The following is a 17,385-nucleotide window of genomic DNA, read 5'->3' as shown; positions in this document are numbered from 1 at the left end:
CCGGCACTTGAAGGGCACGAGGTAATATTTGGTGGGACGGATGCTAGCTGAGTTTTAGGGACTTGAATAGGCTTCCTTGTTTCTTTCACAGCTTTGATCCTGGAAAGGGGGCAGCCAGGGGATACTGGCATCTCCTCTATAAGAACATAAAAAGAGCCTGCTGGCTTAGGCCAGTGGCCCATCTAGTCTTGTTCTATTCTTACAGAGGCCGACCAGTCGCCCAAGATGGGAATCCCATAAGCAGGGCCTGAGTGCAAGAGTACTCTCCCCTCCTGCGGCTTCCGGCAACTGGTTTTCAGAAGCAGACTGACTATGGTGGCAGAGCACAGCCATTGATAGCCTTTGATACCATTATCCTCCATGAATTTGTCTAATCCTTTTTTAAAGCCTCCACATTTGGTGGCCATCCCTGCCTCTTGTGGGAGCAAATTCCATCCTTTAACTATGTGCTGTGTGAAGGAGTCCTTTCTTTTGTCTGTCCTGAATCTTCCAGCATTCAGCTTCATTGGACGTCCACAAATTCTAGATTGTGAGAGAGAGAAAAGCTTTTCTGTATCCACTTTCTCCATGCCATGCATAAGTTTGTGCACTTCTATCATGTCCCCTCTGACTCACCTTTTCTGTAAACTAAAAAGCCCCAAATGCTGCAGCCTTTCCTCATAGGGGAGTTGTTCCATCCCCTTGATCTTTTTGGGTGCCCTTTTTTGAACCTTTTCCAGCTCTGCAATATCCTTTTTGAGGTCCGGCAACCAGAATGGTACATAGTATTCCAAATGTGGCTGCACCATAGATTTGTATCACGGCATTATGATATCGACAGTTTTATTTTAAATTCCTTTCCTAATGATCCCTAGCATGGAATTTGTCTTTTTCACAGCTGCTGCAACACTGAGTCGACATCTTCATCGAGGTGTCCACTACAACCCCAACTTTTGTCCTAAGCTGGGTGCTGAATATGTCCTCCACCTCCTCTGCTGCCCCCAAGCAGCTCCTGTTTGGAGAACAGCCTGAACAGATGGGGGATGAACTGTTGTAAATCTTTAATTTTCCCAGACATTTTAGTAGTTTTAGGTTGCCTCCATATTCTGGATGCCTCCAGATTATCAGTATTTTGTGGGAAGGGTTCAAGCACATACCAGAAGGTTAGGTTTGCACAATCAAAGTGGATTAAATCACTCTGTCACCCTCACACAACAAATCCATTTTTTTTTAAAGGATTTTTTGTGGTTTGGAAAGTGACAGGGAAATACACTGAAAATTGTGGGATGAACAAATTAGTTTAACAGCAAGATGTGTAAATACTACTCAAACGAATTAGGCTAAACATAGGATCAATGCTCAGTGTGAGATAACCACCCAGCAAACAATTCAGAATGAGTGTTCACTGCATAAGCTTTGTGCAAGCAAATTAGGATGAATGCTGAATAAACAGGTCATCTGAAGGAGCCGTTACTCACTCTGGTTTTATGCTGTTTTTATATACGGCTAGTATATTACATCCTTAACTTACAAGATCTGAACAAGGTGGCTCATGACAGATGCTCTTAGAGGTCACTGATTCATAGGGTCGCCATAAGTCATAATCGACGTGAAGGCACACAACAACAACACAATTATATTACATAAAGATGCCACTGAATTCTTTCACTGATTGCATTTCATGTTATACTCATGTTATAATCACCCAGAGAAAAATCTTTTGGAAGGGCGGAAGATGAATCTTATAATAAAAACAAACAAGTAAACAACGCCTCCCTCTGTAACATCAACATCTCTCCACTTCCCACTCCTCCACCCAAGGTCAAGGGAAGTTCATGTCTGGGCTGTGGGAACCTTTCATCTTGGTAGAGTATCTTTCTCAATCTTTCTCCCCCCACACAAAAAAAAATTCTGCCTGTCTTCCACCTGCAGTCTGCCTGGATTCTGAACAAACTGGTGGTAAAGCAAGGAGGGGAACCTTTCATCCCGTTGGGCTCTGTTGACATCAGAGATGGGGAGGCCTCTGCACCTGGCGGAAAGGTTTAAGGAGGCCCATCGTGGTGGCAATTAGCAGGCTGCACTTCAAAAGGGGATGCCTGTTTTCCTGCCTTTTTCTTTTCATCAGACTGCAAGGGAGAGCCTGAAAACATCAAACGTGTCTCCGGAGTCATCGCCTTTCAGAGGCCTCCCCAGGTGTAAAATATTCACGTTGGCCTCTTTGTTGAAAGGCAGAGGCCTCTCTGCCCAGCTCCAAGGGTGGGAGAATAACGCTAGCCTGGATGAGCCCCTCCAGGCAACCTGTTTGTTCTGCATTTGTCCTGCCCAGGGGTGTAGTTGTCTGGGGTGTCAGGGGCTCTTACGCCCCTTACTTTTTTAGGAGCAGGGTCCCTATGTCTCCAGCATCCTGCAAACCAATCGGCATGAAAAGGGAGTGTGTTAGCCTCTGTGAAAGAATCTAACATGCTTCTGTGTATTTTCCTGCTGATTGGAGCCAATCAAAGGAGTTGTCAGCCACTGAGAAGACTCTCCTCAGTAGCTAACACATGCCCCTGTTGTGCTGATTGGCTCCTATAGGATGTCTAATGTGGGAGAAGGCATTAACAAGGACCTCATTCTCAACCCAGCAGCAAAAAAAGGGGAAGGGGCATGGCTGTGACTGTCATGAAGGGACTCTGCACTTTTCCCACTACGCTCCTGGTCCTGCCACTGGCTTGTACAAAGCGTATGCAGTGGTTAGAGTGCATCTGGCCTGTATTCAGCATTAGTTTCTGGGGCAGTTATAGAATAAGGAGCATTTGACCTGCATTAGGAACGCAGGAACACAGGAATCTGCCTTATACTGAATCAGACCATTGGTCCACATAGCCCATTATTGTCTACACTGACCGGCAGCAGCTCCCCAGAATTTCAGACAGGGTTCTCTCCCAGCCCTACCAGAAGATGCCGGGGATCAACCCCGGGACCAGGGACAGAGGGTCTGGCCATTGCGGTCCTCCCACTTTTTCATTCCCCCCATCTTTATGTCAGTTCTCCACATTTGTGCAGCAATTGCAATTTAAAAAAAATCCTCATGAAACATTTATAGCATTTTAATGCAAATGCCTCCTAATAAACACATTTTTGTGTGACGTTTTGACTAATGCACACATTTTACAAGCAATTTCTCCCAGTATAATGCATTTTGTATGTTATTTTCAAAAATATATTCATTTTTATGCATCCTATATGCCTTCAAGTCGATTATGACTCATGGTGACCCTATGAACCTTTTTTGAATATATTCATAGGGTTTTCATGGTACGAGGTATTCAGAGGTGGTTCACCATTGCCTTCCTCTAAGCCTACGGCACTCGGTCTTCTCAGGCAGTCTCCCATCCAGGTACTAACCAGGCCTGACCCTGCTTAGCTTCCAAGATCAGACGAGATCGGGCGTATTCAGGATAGTATGGCTGCATACACTCCCCTAATACATACATTTCTGTAAACATTCTTTAGTTAGAGAACTTATTTGGAGACCTGCAAATTTCAAAGGATGGCTGAGTTTCGATTCTCATACTGTTTCGGAAAGTGTGAATTTGATAGATTCAGCTTGAAATACGAGCTGAATAGAGTTTCTCTACCATCACTACCTGGGACCTTCTGCATGCAAAGCATATGTTCAGCCACTGAGCTATGCCCCTTCCCATTCATCCTGATTTGCTGGTGGGGTGCTTGCATGTCTGCCTGCTCATCGTTCATTCCCTCCACACTTGTCCAGTGCACTTCCTTGTCACTTCCCAAACCGCAAAAAGTCTGTTATTTATTTCTTTTTAAAGTGGATTTGTTCTGCTAGGTTAACACAGCACTTTTAATCCACTTTAACTGCAACAACAAACAGACCTAGAAAATTTAATTGTGCAAATTCTTGCTATGCGCTTGAATCCTTCCTGCAAAATACTGACAGCCTGGAGGCAACCTATGGTTTCTTTGCAAAAGAGGTGCACAGCTGCACAAGCAGCGCAGGTTGTAAGCAATACGTTTAGGGGCATAAAAAATGGACATGGATTGCCTTCAAGTCGATCCCAACTTATGGTGACCCTATGAATAGGGTTTTCATGAGGCTGAGAGACAGTGACTGGCCCAAGATCACCCAGTGAGCTTCATGGCTGTGTGGGGAATCGAACCCTGTTCTTCCAGATTGTAGTCCAGCACCTTAACCACTACGCCACACTGGCTGTCTTAGGGGCATGAACAAAGCAGTTAATGTGTCATTTGAGAGGCATGGCCCTTATCCATGATACACTCAGTAGACTACTGCATTTTGCAAGAGAGTTTCTCCTTAAAGTCCCCAAAATATCAGAAGCCCACTCCTGAGTAACTCAGAGCAGGGCTTTCAGTGTGGCTCCTCCTGTTCTGTGGACCAGTATTCCTGTTGAGATATGCCAGTCGCCAGGCACCCACTATCTGTACTTTCCGGAAACAAATGAAGACATCTTTTTTGACAAGGTTTTCCAGTTGGATGAAAAGGTCTCTGCCTTAGGTGTGCAATTTTTCTGTACTCCTGCTGGGAGGAAGGGTGGGATATAAATTTAATAAATAATACTATTTTAAAAAACTGTTTTTAGATGATGATGATATGCCAACAATGCCAACATAAAGCAAAACAATAACAAAAACTGTGCCATTGTCTATGTATAATGACAAAAGGTTAAATAAGGAGATGGGTATATTTTGGGGGGCAGAGAAGTAGGTTGAGATTAAACTAAAAAGCTCTCATTTTGCCTTCTTGCAAGTGAGTGTTTTCCCTGTTTGTTCTGGATGAAGTGCAAGCAACTGGTTTCGCTACTGTTTCCTAGAAGGGATATTTATGAACTCCAAAAGCCAGCATACTGGTTTGGCACTTGTAGCTCTGTAACACTGTTGTCAATAAAGGAAATAAAATCTTGCCAAGTTTTATTAAATGAGTTGGTGGTTTTATGGTCTTTTAAAGTTCCTAAATGGCATGTAAAGTTCTCCATAACAGCAAGGTTCCATAGCTTTTTGTACCAGAGATGGATGGTTAAACCTGCTGCATCTTTCCAATATTGGATGATTACAGGGTTTGCTGCCACCAGCACGGATCGTGTAAAGTCCTTAGAGGGGGTGTCCCTATTTCACCCCAATAACAACGAAAGGAGATGGAGCTATAGGGCTTTCACTACTGGACAGCAAATTATCAGGCTGATTTCACCAATTGCATCTTCTCAGTACATCAGCCATGGGGTGCTCCTACCACAGATGAAAATTTGATGCTTTAAATCTACACCCCCTCCAGCAGCCTACAGAAACGTCTCCCCATATCTTTGCCATGTGCAAGGGGTGTGTGCAATGCTACCTGTGAAGTGTCTTGAAGGGTTTTTCCCGCAGCACTGTGGAGTCAGAAGAGCTTTTTATCCCATGCTGAGTTCCATTTATTTTGATCGATGGATTCACTCAGAACTGTTTCTCAAATTGCCCTCAGGCCATCCAGGGGTTTAATAGAGTGTCCCAATAAATCAGTGTATTTACGGGAAATTAACCCTTTAAAATTTGTTGGTTTGTTGAGCACAATCAACTCAAATGTTGATAAAGGCCTTACAGCCTGGTCTGCTTTTGAAATTGTACCCAGTATTTGACACGTGTAGCAGCAGTGTAGTGGCAAATTCAGAAGTGGAGGGTCCCTTCATGATAGACACAGCCGCGCCCCTTCCCCTTTTTTTTGCTGCAGGGTTGAGAATGAGGTCCTTGTTAATGTCTTCTCCCACAACCAGAGACGTCCCTAGGAGCCAATAAGTGTGAAAGAAGAGTGTTAGCTACTGAGAAGAGTCTTCTCAGAAGCTGGCTCACCTCCTCACTCTGATTGGCTCCAATCAGCAGGAAAAGACAAGGAAGCATGTTAGAAGAAGACTCTTCTCAGTGGCTAACACACTCCCCTTTCAGACTGATTGGCTTGTGGGATGCTGGAGACATAGGGACCCTGCTGGGACCTTGCTCCCCAAAAAGTAGGGGGTCTAAGACCCCTGGACGACTACATCCCTGGTGGGTAGCCACTTCACCTTAACTCCTTGCAGTTTACCCAGGAGAAGTTCTGCAGTATGGGGCAGTGACTAGTCCCTGCATGTATAGAGCCCTTTATTTTCTTGGCTGTTGATGTGCTGACTGGGGCTGATGGGAGTTGTCCAAAACATCCGGAGGGCACCAAGCTGGCAAAGGCTGCACTAACAAGATTATCTGGAAGGCAACAGTTTTCACATATTCATGGTGAAATCATCACCACCCATGTTCTGATACATTGTGGAATCCAGGCTCCTGTTATGCTCATTGATGTACATGCAATGGGTGAGTTGACCAACCTCCTGTTGAGTTCTCAGTGATTTAGTGTTATTGTCATGCACAACCTTTACAAATTGGATTTACAGGTGACACAGCCCCAGCCCTGTAAACAAAGGACAGCATTCTAACTTGATCATTTCCTGATCACATTTTTTTTCTGTGCAGCTTTGTATTTGGGGAGTGACAGTGTGGTGTAGTGGCTAGTGTATTTGACTACGACCTGGGAGACCAGGGTTCGAATCCCCACACAGCCACGAAGCTCACTGGGTGATCTTGGGCCAGTCACTGTCTCTCAGCCTCAGAGGGAGGCAATGGTAAACCCCTTCTGAATACCACTTACCATGAAAACTCGATTCATAGGGTTGCCATAAGTCGGGATCGACTTCAAGGCAGTCCATTTCATTTTTCAGTTTTGATCAACTGCATTTAAAGTCAGAGAGTTCCATATTATTCTTAGAATCACAGAATCATTGTTGGAAGGGGTCTAATAAGGCCATCTAGTCCAACCCCCTGCTCACTGTAAATGATTTTATTTATTCATTGCCTTCTACCGCAGGCTCTCAAGGCAATTTGTGTCAAAGAAAATATAAAAACAAAACAAATCAAATAAAATTGCAACCTCAAAGGGATCATACACTATTCCAGCCTTCCCCAACCTGGTGCCCTCCAGATCAGCCTTTCCCAACCTTTGGGTCCCCAGATGATGCTGAGCTACTGTTCCCACAATTCCTGACCATAGGCCATGCTGGCTGGGGCTGATGGGAGTTGAAGTCCAGCGAGTTGTGGAGACCCAAAGGTTGGGAATGACTGCACCAGATGTTTTGGACTACAACTCCCATCAGCCTGAACCCGTTGTAGTTCAAAACAGATGGATGTCATCAGGCTGGGAGATGCCACGCTGATCCAAAGCAGCTTTATCACTACCGAAACAACCAACTATGAAAGCCAAGAGACAACAGAAGACAAAACTAACAGCCAAATGTTGCTGCTGCTATTACTACAGTGCAGAGGCAGCCAATACGGTGCCATCCAGAAGTTGATTGTAAGGCTGTGGGCAGAGCTTGGAAAAGTTACTTTTTTGAACTACAACTCCCATCAGCCCCAGCCAGCATGGCCACTGGATTGGGCTGATGGGAGTTGTAGTTCACAAAAGTAACTTTTCCAAGCTCTGGCTGTGGGTACTAGCTTTTTTAAAAACAGTGAGGATGTTTTCTCTGGCTGTGTGTGGAAGTGACTCTGCTCTTGGCTGGATACACCTCCCTTCCCCACTGCTGGCTTCAGATTTTTCATGGCTGCCACAGCAAAAGTGTTGGGTCAATCACTCTCTGCCTGAGCCTACAGCAAAACCCGGGGTGGGGAAGCTGTGGCGCTCCAGATTTCCCTAGGACTCCCATCTCCCATTATCCCTTACCATTGGCCCTGTTGGTTAGGGCTAATGGGAGCTGGAGTCCATCAACATCTGAAGCATCACGAGTTCCCCACCCCTGCATTAAGCCATAATGCACAGTCACACCATACATTTGAGCCTGCTCCACGAGCTAGAGGGAGCCCCAGCTGACGAAGCATCAAGGCCCCAGCTGACAAAGCATCAAGTCGAGTTAAGCAGCAGAGCGAAAAGAGGGTAAGTAGCTCCCATTTATTCCATTATTGAATTGAAGTAAAACACCTCAGAGCAATAACTAATAAGGGCAGCCCAAGGTCACCCTGAGCTAGGAGCCAAATCCTGAAAGAACCTATATCTTAGGAGACAGATCCTAGGAGAAGGAAGCGTATAGAAAGCTAGTTTTCCACACCACCCTAGCAGGAAAGCTTCAGGGGACACTGTAAACAAGGCTAAATTCCAGTCGGAGAGAAGGGGGAAAAGGAAACTCCACCGATACATACAGGGAGAGAGTCAGCTCAGTCCTTGCTAAAAAGGGCAGCTACAGCCTTCCTGAAACACAACCACAAGCTCTGTTTCCCTAGGTTAAAGAAAGGTCAGGCTGTTCTAGGTGGGAAAACAACAAACACAAAAGACTTGCCTGGAAGGCTAGCCCCTTGATTAGATTAAAAGCAGCCAAAAGCTTAAACAGCCCTGCCCCTCGCTCAGGAAGGAAGGAAGCCTGTGAGAATACTAAAGAGTTAAGCCCCAGCTGATAGCCATCAGCCTCAAGTAACACATCATTGGCTCGCAGCAGTAGCTGGGAGGAACCAGCCACACATATAAAGTCAGAGCACCCTAGCGAGGGAGCCTGCTCCGTGAGCTAGAGGGAGCCCCAGCTGACAAAGTGTCAAGGTGAGTTCGGCAGCAGGGCGAGTTCGGCAGCAGGGCGAGTTCGGCAGCAGGGCGAGTTCGGCAGCAGGGTGAGGCAGCCAGGGCCCCCCACTCTGCCCGTCTGTTCCCTGACCTCAACTAAACCGCAGTCTCCAACCCATTGATGTAATAAACCTTAAACAAAACTATGCAGGTAAGAAGCCAGCAGGGGTGTGGGGGCTTTCCAGTGTTTTGCACCGCCTGCAGCATGTACGACTATCTGCCTGTTGGACAGAAGTCGTGGGTATGCTCTGGGTGCAATGAGGTCCTCCATTTCCTTGAGGCCAAGGTGGCGGACCTGGAAAAGCTGAGAGAGGCAGAGAGGTGTGTGGAGGAGGCCTTCAGGGACGTTATAGCTGTGTCCCACTCCAACGATGATAGCTCTCCTGCTATCATGGACAACGATGGTCTCGGGGAAGGAGAGCATCCAGCTGAGGAAGAGGGAAACGATCCCTTAGAAGGGACCCATTCCTTGGGGGATGAGCAGCTATCCTCTCATGCCGAGGATATATCTCCAGGGGGTGGAGGGATCCTTGTAGTGGGTGATTCGATCATTAGGAACATAGACAGTGGGGTGTCTGATGGGCGTGTAGACCGCAAGGTGTTTTGCCTGCCTGGTGCGAAGGTTGCGGATATCGCCCGTCGTTTAGATAGTTTGGTAGACAGTGCTGGGAAGGAGTCAGTGGTCGTGGTGCACGTTGGCACCAACGTCATGGGGAAATGCAGCCGTGAGGTCCTGGAAGCAAAATTTAGGTTGCTAGGTAGGATGCTGAAAGCCAGGACCTCCAAGGTGGCTTTCTCTGAAATGCTACCGGTTCCACGCGCAGGACCAGCCAGACAGGCCCAGCTTCGCAGTCTCAATGCGTGGATGAGACGATGGTGTCGGGTGGAAGGGTTTGGATTTGTTAGGCACTGGGGAACATTTTGGGACAAGCCGGGCCTGTACAAAAGGGACGGGCTCCACTTGAACCAGAATGGAACCAGACTGCTGGCACTTAAAATTAAAAAGGTGGCAGAGCAGCTTTTAAACTGACTGAGGGGGGAAACCCGACAGGAGCTGAGGAAGGTCCGGTTCGGAATAAACCTCCCCCCTGGGATAAAAACCAAAGAAATGATGAAATTTTAAAAGGCGTAGGCCTAGAAGTAGGCATTGTGAGAGCAGGGGCACAGGATATAAATTCAGAAGAGCAAAATTACCGCAGGCCTAACCACAAGTGTCAAAGACACTTGAAGAGAGACACTGCTTACAAGTGCCTGTACGCTAATGCTAGGAGCCTCCGAACCAAGATGGGAGAACTGGAGTGCTTGGTCTTAGAGGAGAGCATTGATATAGTGAGCATAACGGAGACCTGGTGGAATGGAGAAAACCAGTGGGATACGGTTATCCCTGGATATAAACTATATCGGAAGGACAGGGAAGGACGTATTGGTGGCGGAGTCGCTCTATACGTGAAAGAAGGCATTGAATCCAGCAAGCTCGAAACCCCAAAAGAGGCAGACTCCTCCACAGAATCGTTGTGGGTGGTGATACCATGCCCCAGGAGGGACTTAATACTGGGAACGATCTATCGTCCCCCTGATCAACATGCTCAGGGAGACCTTGAGATGAGATATGAAATTGAGGAAGCATCCAAACTAGGAAATGTGGTAGTAATGGGTGACTTCAACTACCCGGACATAGACTGGCTGCATATGTGTTCCAGTCATGACAAAGAAGCAAAGTTTCTAGATATTCTAAATGACTATTCCCTAGACCAGTTGGTCATGCAACCGACCAGAGGGACGGCAACCCTGGACTTAATCCTCAGTGGGGACCGGGACCTGGTGCAAGATGTAAGTGTTGTTGAACCGATTGGGAGCAGTGACCACAGTGCTATTAAATTAAACATACATGTAACTGGCCAATTGCCAAGAAAATCCAACACGGTCACATTTGACTTCAAAAGAGGAAACTTCACAAAAATGAGGGGATTGGTAAAAAGAAAGCTGAAAAACAAAGTCCATAGGATCACATCACTCGAAAATGCTTGGAAGTTGTTTAAAAACACTATATTAGAAGCTCAACTGGAGTGCATACCGCAGATCAGAAAAGGTACCGCCAGGGCCAAGAAGATGCCAGCATGGTTAACGAGCAAAGTCAAGGAAGCTCTTAGAGGCAAAAAGTCTTCCTTCAAAAAATGGAAGTCTTGTCCGAATGAAGAAAATAAAAAAGAACACAAACTCTGGCAAAAGAAATGCAAGAAGACAATAAGGGATGCTAAAAAAGAATTTGAGGAGCACATTGCTAAGAACATAAAAACCAACAACAAAAAATTCTATAAATACATTCAAAGCAGGAGACCATCTAGGGAGACAATTGGACCCTTGGATGATAAGGGAGTCAAAGGTGTACTAAAGAACGATAAGGAGATTGCAGAGAAGCTAAATGAATTCTTTGCATCTGTCTTCACAGTGGAAGATATAGGGCAGATCCCTGAACCTGAACTAACATTTGCAGGAAGGGATTCTGAGGAACTGAGACAAATAGTGGTAACGAGAGAGGAAGTTCTAAGCTTAATGGACAATATAAAAACTGACAAATCACCGGGTCCGGATGGCATCCACCCGAGAGTTCTCAAAGAACTCAAAGGTGAAATTGCTGATCTGCTAACTAAAATATGTAACTTGTCCCTTGGGTCCTCCTCCGTGCCTGAGGACTGGAAAGTAGCAAATGTAACGCCAATCTTCAAAAAGGGATCCAGAGGGGATCCTGGAAATTACAGGCCAGTTAGCTTAACTTCTGTCCCTGGAAAACTGGTAGAAAGTATTATAAAAGCTAGATTAACTAAGCACATAGAAGAACAAGCCTTGCTGAAGCAGAGCCAGCATGGCTTCTGCAAGGGAAAGTCCTGTCTCAGTAACCTATTAGAATTCTTTGAGAGTGTCAACAAGCATATAGATAGAGGTGATCCAGTGGACATAGTGTACTTAGACTTTCAAAAAGCGTTTGACAAGGTACCTCACCAAAGGCTTCTGAGGAAGCTTAGCAGTCATGGAATAAGAGGAGAGGTCCTCTTGTGGATAAGAAATTGGTTAAGAAGCAGAAAGCAGAGAGTAGGAATAAACGGACAGTTCTCCCAATGGAGGGCTGTAGAAAGTGGAGTCCCTCAAGGATCGGTATTGGGACCTGTACTTTTCAACTTGTTCCTTAATGACCTAGAATTAGGAGTGAGCAGTGAAGTGGCCAAGTTTGCTGGCGACACTAAATTGTTCAGGGTTGTTAAAACAAAAAGGGATTGCGAAGAGCTCCAAAAAGACCTCTCCAAACTGAGTGAATGGGCAGAAAAATGGCAAATGCAATTCAATATAAACAAGTGTAAAATTATGCATATTGGAGCAAAAAATCTGAATTTCACATATACGCTCATGGGGTCTGAACTGGCGGTGACCGACCAGGAGAGAGACCTCGGGGTTGTAGTGGACAGCACGATGAAAATGTCAACCCAGTGTGCGGCAGCTGTAAAAAAGGCAAATTCCATGCTAGCGATAATTAGGAAAGGTATTGAAAATAAAACAGCCGATAACATAATGCCGTTGTATAAATCTATGGTGCGGCCGCATTTGGAATACTGTGTACAGTTCTGGTCGCCTCATCTCAAAAAGGATATTATAGAGTTGGAAAAGGTTCAGAAGAGGGCAACCAGAATGATCAAGGGGATGGAGCGACTCCCTTACGAGGAAAGGTTGCAGCATTTGGGGCTTTTTAGTTTAGAGAAAAGGCGGGTCAGAGGAGACATGATAGAAGTGTATAAAATTATGCATGGCATTGAGAAAGTGGATAGAGAAAAGTTCTTCTCCCTCTCTCATAATACTAGAACTCGTGGACATTCAAAGAAGCTGAATGTTGGAAGATTCAGGACAGACAAAAGGAAGTACTTCTTTACTCAGCGCATAGTTAAACTATGGAATTTGCTCCCACAAGATGCAGTAATGGCCACCAGCTTGGACGGCTTTAAAAGAAGATTAGACAAATTCATGGAGGACAGGGCTATCAATGGCTACTAGCCATGATGCCTGTGCTCTGCCACCCTAGTCAGAGGCAGCATGCTTCTGAAAACCAGTTGCCGGAAGCCTCAGGAGGGGAGAGTGTTCTTGCACTCGGGTCCTGCTTGCAGGCTTCCCCAAGGCACCTGGTTGGCCACTGTGAGAACAGGATGCTGGACTAGATGGGCCACTGGCCTGATCCAGCAGGCTCTTCTTATGTTCTTATTTATTCCAATGTTATTCCACTTTAAACAGCCCTGGCTTCTCCCAAAGAGTCCTGGGAAGTGTAGTTTGTGGAGGGTGCTGAGAATTGTTAGGAGATGCCCTCACAGAGTTACAATTCCCAGAGTTCTCTGGGAAGAGGGAGCGACTGTTAAACCACTCTGAGAATTGTAACTCTGAAGGGAACAGGACTCTCCTAGCAACTCTCAGCACCCTTCACAAACTACACTTCCCAGGATTCTTTGGGAGAAGCCATGAGTGTTTAAAGTGGAATAAATGTGTGGTGCAAATGTGGGGGATGAGTTGGCTTCTTGGTTCTCTTGCTGGATTCTCAGGAAGTCATGCCTATTGCTTCCCTACTGGCTGAATCTATTCCCCTGATATTCTCATTCCATTTCGAGTCCACTGGGTCACTTCCTTGCTCTCTTCACCTACTGATGCTCTCTCTCTCTCTCTCTCTCTCTCTCTCTCTCTCTCTCTCTCTCTCTCTCTCTCTCTCTCTCTGGTGCCCCTTTCTTTTGGGCCTCCTCAGAGCCCCTGGCCTTCCATCCTTCCCTGTCAACATGTGCCAAGGTGGGAAGGGAACCAATTTCCCTGTTCCAAAATAAAATAAAATAAAATAAATCCATTTGCCTCTCCTGTGAAAGCAGGCGTCTTCTCCAAAGCATAGCCCTAGACTGCCACCTAGGGTTGACTCATGGTATGGAAGGCTTCAGTCTGCATCTGACTCTCGACAGTGCTGTGATTAAAAGACTGTGGTTTGGCTGTCACCTGCCCTACTCTCCACCTTGCAGTTGTCACTCTGATTTCATCAGGGTGTGACGTCTTCATCAGGGTGTGATGTGTAGACTACTGTAACGCGCTCTACGTGGGGCTGCCTTTGAAGACTGTTTGGAAACTTAAACTGGTACAAAGAGCTGCAGCCAGAGTATTAACAGGGGCTGGTTACAGGGACCATACAACTCCCTTGTTACAACAGCTCCACTGGCTGCCAGTTTGTTTCTGGTCACAATTCAAAGTGCTGGTTTTGACCTTTAAAGCCCTATACGACCCAGGTCCAGGCTATTTGTCAGACTGTATCTCCCTATACGAGCCTGCCCAGGCCCTGAGATCTTCAGGAGAGACCCTTCTCTCAGTCCCAACACCCTCACAAGTGCGATTGGTGGGGACGCGAGATAGGACCTTTTCGGTGGCTGCTCCTAGGTTCTGGAACTCCCTTCCTAGGGAGGCACGAATGGCCCCCACCTTGCCATCTTTCCATCGGCAAGTAAAGACTTTTTTATTCCGACAGGCCTTTGGGATAGGTGGTGTTTAGAATTGGGCTTTACAAGGCTTGTTTTATTGTTTTACATTATTATCTGTATTATTTTAAATTGTTTTTAGATTTTTAAGTGCCTTTTACGGTTTTAAGGTTGTGCATAGTTTAATTGTATTTTAATTGTATGTTTTTCTATGTTTTTAACTACATGTGGTTTTATTTGTAAGCCGCCCTGAGTTCCAGTTTGGAAAAAGGGCGGGGTAAAAATAAAGTTTCATTCATTCATTCATTCTTCTGCAATCCCATGAGGTCAAGAGTAAGTTAGGCAATCAACCAGGAAATCCCTGTTCAGGGAGCAAACATTGAGTCTGTCACAATTAATCTTTGAGGTCATCGAAAACTGCAGTGTTGTGAAAAGAAAACAGAAAAATCCTTGTGGCTGACTCAGCAACAGGTAAGGCAGCCTTCCCCAGCTTGGTGCCCTCCAGATGTTTTGGACTGCGTCCCATCAGGCCCAGCTACCTGGTTTAAAGGCCTGTAAACTGTGCGCCTTGTTTGTGAACTCAGTTGCCTAATATGGATAGCAGCCATTGTTTTGTGTTCCTTTCGACAAGACTTCGAAATGGAAATTTTTATCCCAGTCGTTATCTGCATTGGATATGAAGTTGTTTTTACATATGCAATCATTTTACATAAGTTATTATTATACTGCAAACTCACTTTATAATAATAATAATAATAAATTTAATTTTTGTGTCGCCTATCTGGCCGAAACCACTCTAGGCGACTTTGAGATATTTCATAGGAAGCAATTCATAAATAAAATGTATTATTTATTTATTAAATTTCTATCCCACTCTTCCTCCCAGTAGGAGCCTAGGGCGGCAAACAAAAATACTAAAAACACTCTAAAACATCTTTAAAAACAGACTTTAAAATATATTAAAACAAAACGTATTTAAAAACATTAAAACATCTTTAAAAACAAAAAAAAAGCTTCAAAAACATATTAAAAAGCAATTTCAACCTGGGATAAGGTCTCTACTTAAAAGGCTTGTTGAAAGAGGAAGGTCTTTAGTAGGTGCTAAAAAGATAACATTATTACTATACACCAGAAGGCATGGCTTGCGATCAATCTCAGTGCTGGCGCCAGGTTTGCAGGGTCGATGATGGGCGATCTGCCATTGGTAGGCCCTCCTCTCTGTGTGGGTCCTCCTCCTCCTCTCCACCATCACCTGTGCCCTTTAAGTAAAGTAAGTAAGTAAAATTTAATTTTTGTGTCGCCTAACTGGCCGAAGCCACTCTAGGCGACGTACACATTGAAATTGATAAAATACAATATAAATACAGAATAAAATACAATGCAGTCAACCATAACCATTTTAAATAGCAGCAGTATAGAACAATGTAGGGCAATCAATAAACAATTTAAAACAATCATAGAAAAATTAGCCCACCCTGGAGATCCCGAAGGCCTGTCCAAAGAGCCAGGTTTTTAAGGCTCGGCGAAATGTATCCAGGGAAGGGGCATGGCGGAGATCGAATGGGAGGGAGTTCCAGAGAGTTGGGGCACCACTGAAAATGCCCTCTCTCTAGTCCCCACCAACCTAGCTGTTTTCGTTGGTGGGACGGAGAGAAGGCCCTGTGTGGCTGATCTAGTCAGGCGGCTTAATTGGTGGTACTGGAGGCGCTCCTTCAGGTAAACTGGGTCGAGACCGTATAGGGATTTAAAGGTTAACACCAACACCTTGAATTGGGCCCGGAAAACAACTGGAAGCCAATGTAGATGAAATAACACTGGCGTGATGTGATCACGGCGGCGGCTGTTTGTAAGCAAACGAGCTGCCGCATTCTGCACCAGTTGTAGAATCCGGACTGTTTTCAAGGGTAACCCCATGTACAGCGCATTGCAGTAGTCTAATCGAGAGGTGACCAGGGCATGTACTACCAGTGGGAGCTGATGAATTGGGAGGTAGGGTTGCAGCCTCCGTATGAGGTGTAGTTGATACCAAGCTGCCCGGCTCACTGCCGAAATCTGAGCCTTTGACTTGCCCCCTCCCTCTAGGCCTGATCTACACATCCACCCAGAGGAAGAGTGCAAGGGAAGCGCAGAAGACTGGTCCACATCCTCATGACTTCCTTTGCAGAGGCAGTAGGTGAACAGGCAGTGACAGCAAGGGAGGACAAGCAGCAGCAGGCAGGAGGCTCTGAGGGGGCGGGGGTCCCCAGTGAGCCCCTGCTGGGATGTGGGCCTTAGCATGTGCCCAACTATTCTAGCCCCGGTGTAGATAAACCCAAGGTGGGGAACCATTTTTTTCATCCTGAGGGCTTCATTCCCTCATGGGCAAAATTCCAGGGGCCACATGCCAGTGGTAGGCTGGGTCAGAGGCAAAAGCGGGCGGAGCAAAGGAGGTGCCTCTGACCTTTGTACAGGAGGCTACATTCCAGCCACGCAAAAGTCAGAGGTTTCTACACGCACACATGCCACACACTTCTCTGTCCTCCATCCAGAGTGTGGCCCGAAGGCACATGATGCAGCCACCTTGCTGAAGCTAATCTGCCTTGGCTTCCTTGACGAAAGAAAGGCGGGACATAAATATAAGGGGGGGAAATCCAGACAAGCACAAGCCCTTGAGGAGAAGGGGTAGCAGGGCTGGTGAGGGGCACGGCCTGGGGACAGTCACAAGGGCCAATAGAGAGGGCTGGAGGGTTTCAGTATAAACAAAAGCAAGTGATGCATTCACAGTAATACTCCTGTGCAGTTCACAAACCCATATAATTCCATTCATGTTGCTAAGTTAACATGTATAGGAGTAACATTTTCAACAGGCAGCTTTCCAGCTGAATCATTTCCAGATTACTCAGTATTCTCACGTATCTTTCAGCCCAATTGCCCGTGCTTCTGGATGATTCCATGGCTTGACTTGGGTGGGTGTCCAAAGGAAGGAAGTCCCACGAGTGGAAGGTGAGACAAGCGCCCCCGCCCCCACTGGGGCTGCTGCCTGGCTTAGGAAGTGTGAGTTGGGCAGCGCAACTTTCTGAGGCTTGAGCTTGTTTAAACATTTATTTGCTATTGTTTGATTCATTCAACACACCCTGGGCCAATCCCTAGACACCTTCAGGTTGCGAGAGAAAAGCAACCTTCTGAATGGGGTTCTACTGGGAGGAAGGGTGGGATATAAATTTAAATTTTAATAATAACAACATTCCTTCCTTCCTTCCTTCCTTCATTTATTACACTTATATTCTCCTTTCATCCAAAGAGCTTAAGTTGGCGAAT

The 17,385-nt window shown here is 45.9% G+C and overlaps 1 pseudogene; it reads right to left on the bottom strand.

Annotated features, from left to right (window-relative positions):
* Positions 1–3,317: 3,317 nt before the first annotated feature.
* Positions 3,318–3,436, bottom strand: LOC133388113 (5S ribosomal RNA; annotated as a pseudogene).
* Between the last annotated feature and the right edge of the window lie 13,949 nt (positions 3,437–17,385).

Source organism: Rhineura floridana, chromosome 6 (assembly GCF_030035675.1).
Source record: "Rhineura floridana isolate rRhiFlo1 chromosome 6, rRhiFlo1.hap2, whole genome shotgun sequence".
In the NCBI taxonomy this organism is placed as follows: domain Eukaryota; kingdom Metazoa; phylum Chordata; class Lepidosauria; order Squamata; family Rhineuridae; genus Rhineura; species Rhineura floridana.
The sequence above is the reverse complement of the archived record's forward strand: the minus strand, read 5'-3'. Positions and strand labels throughout refer to the sequence as shown.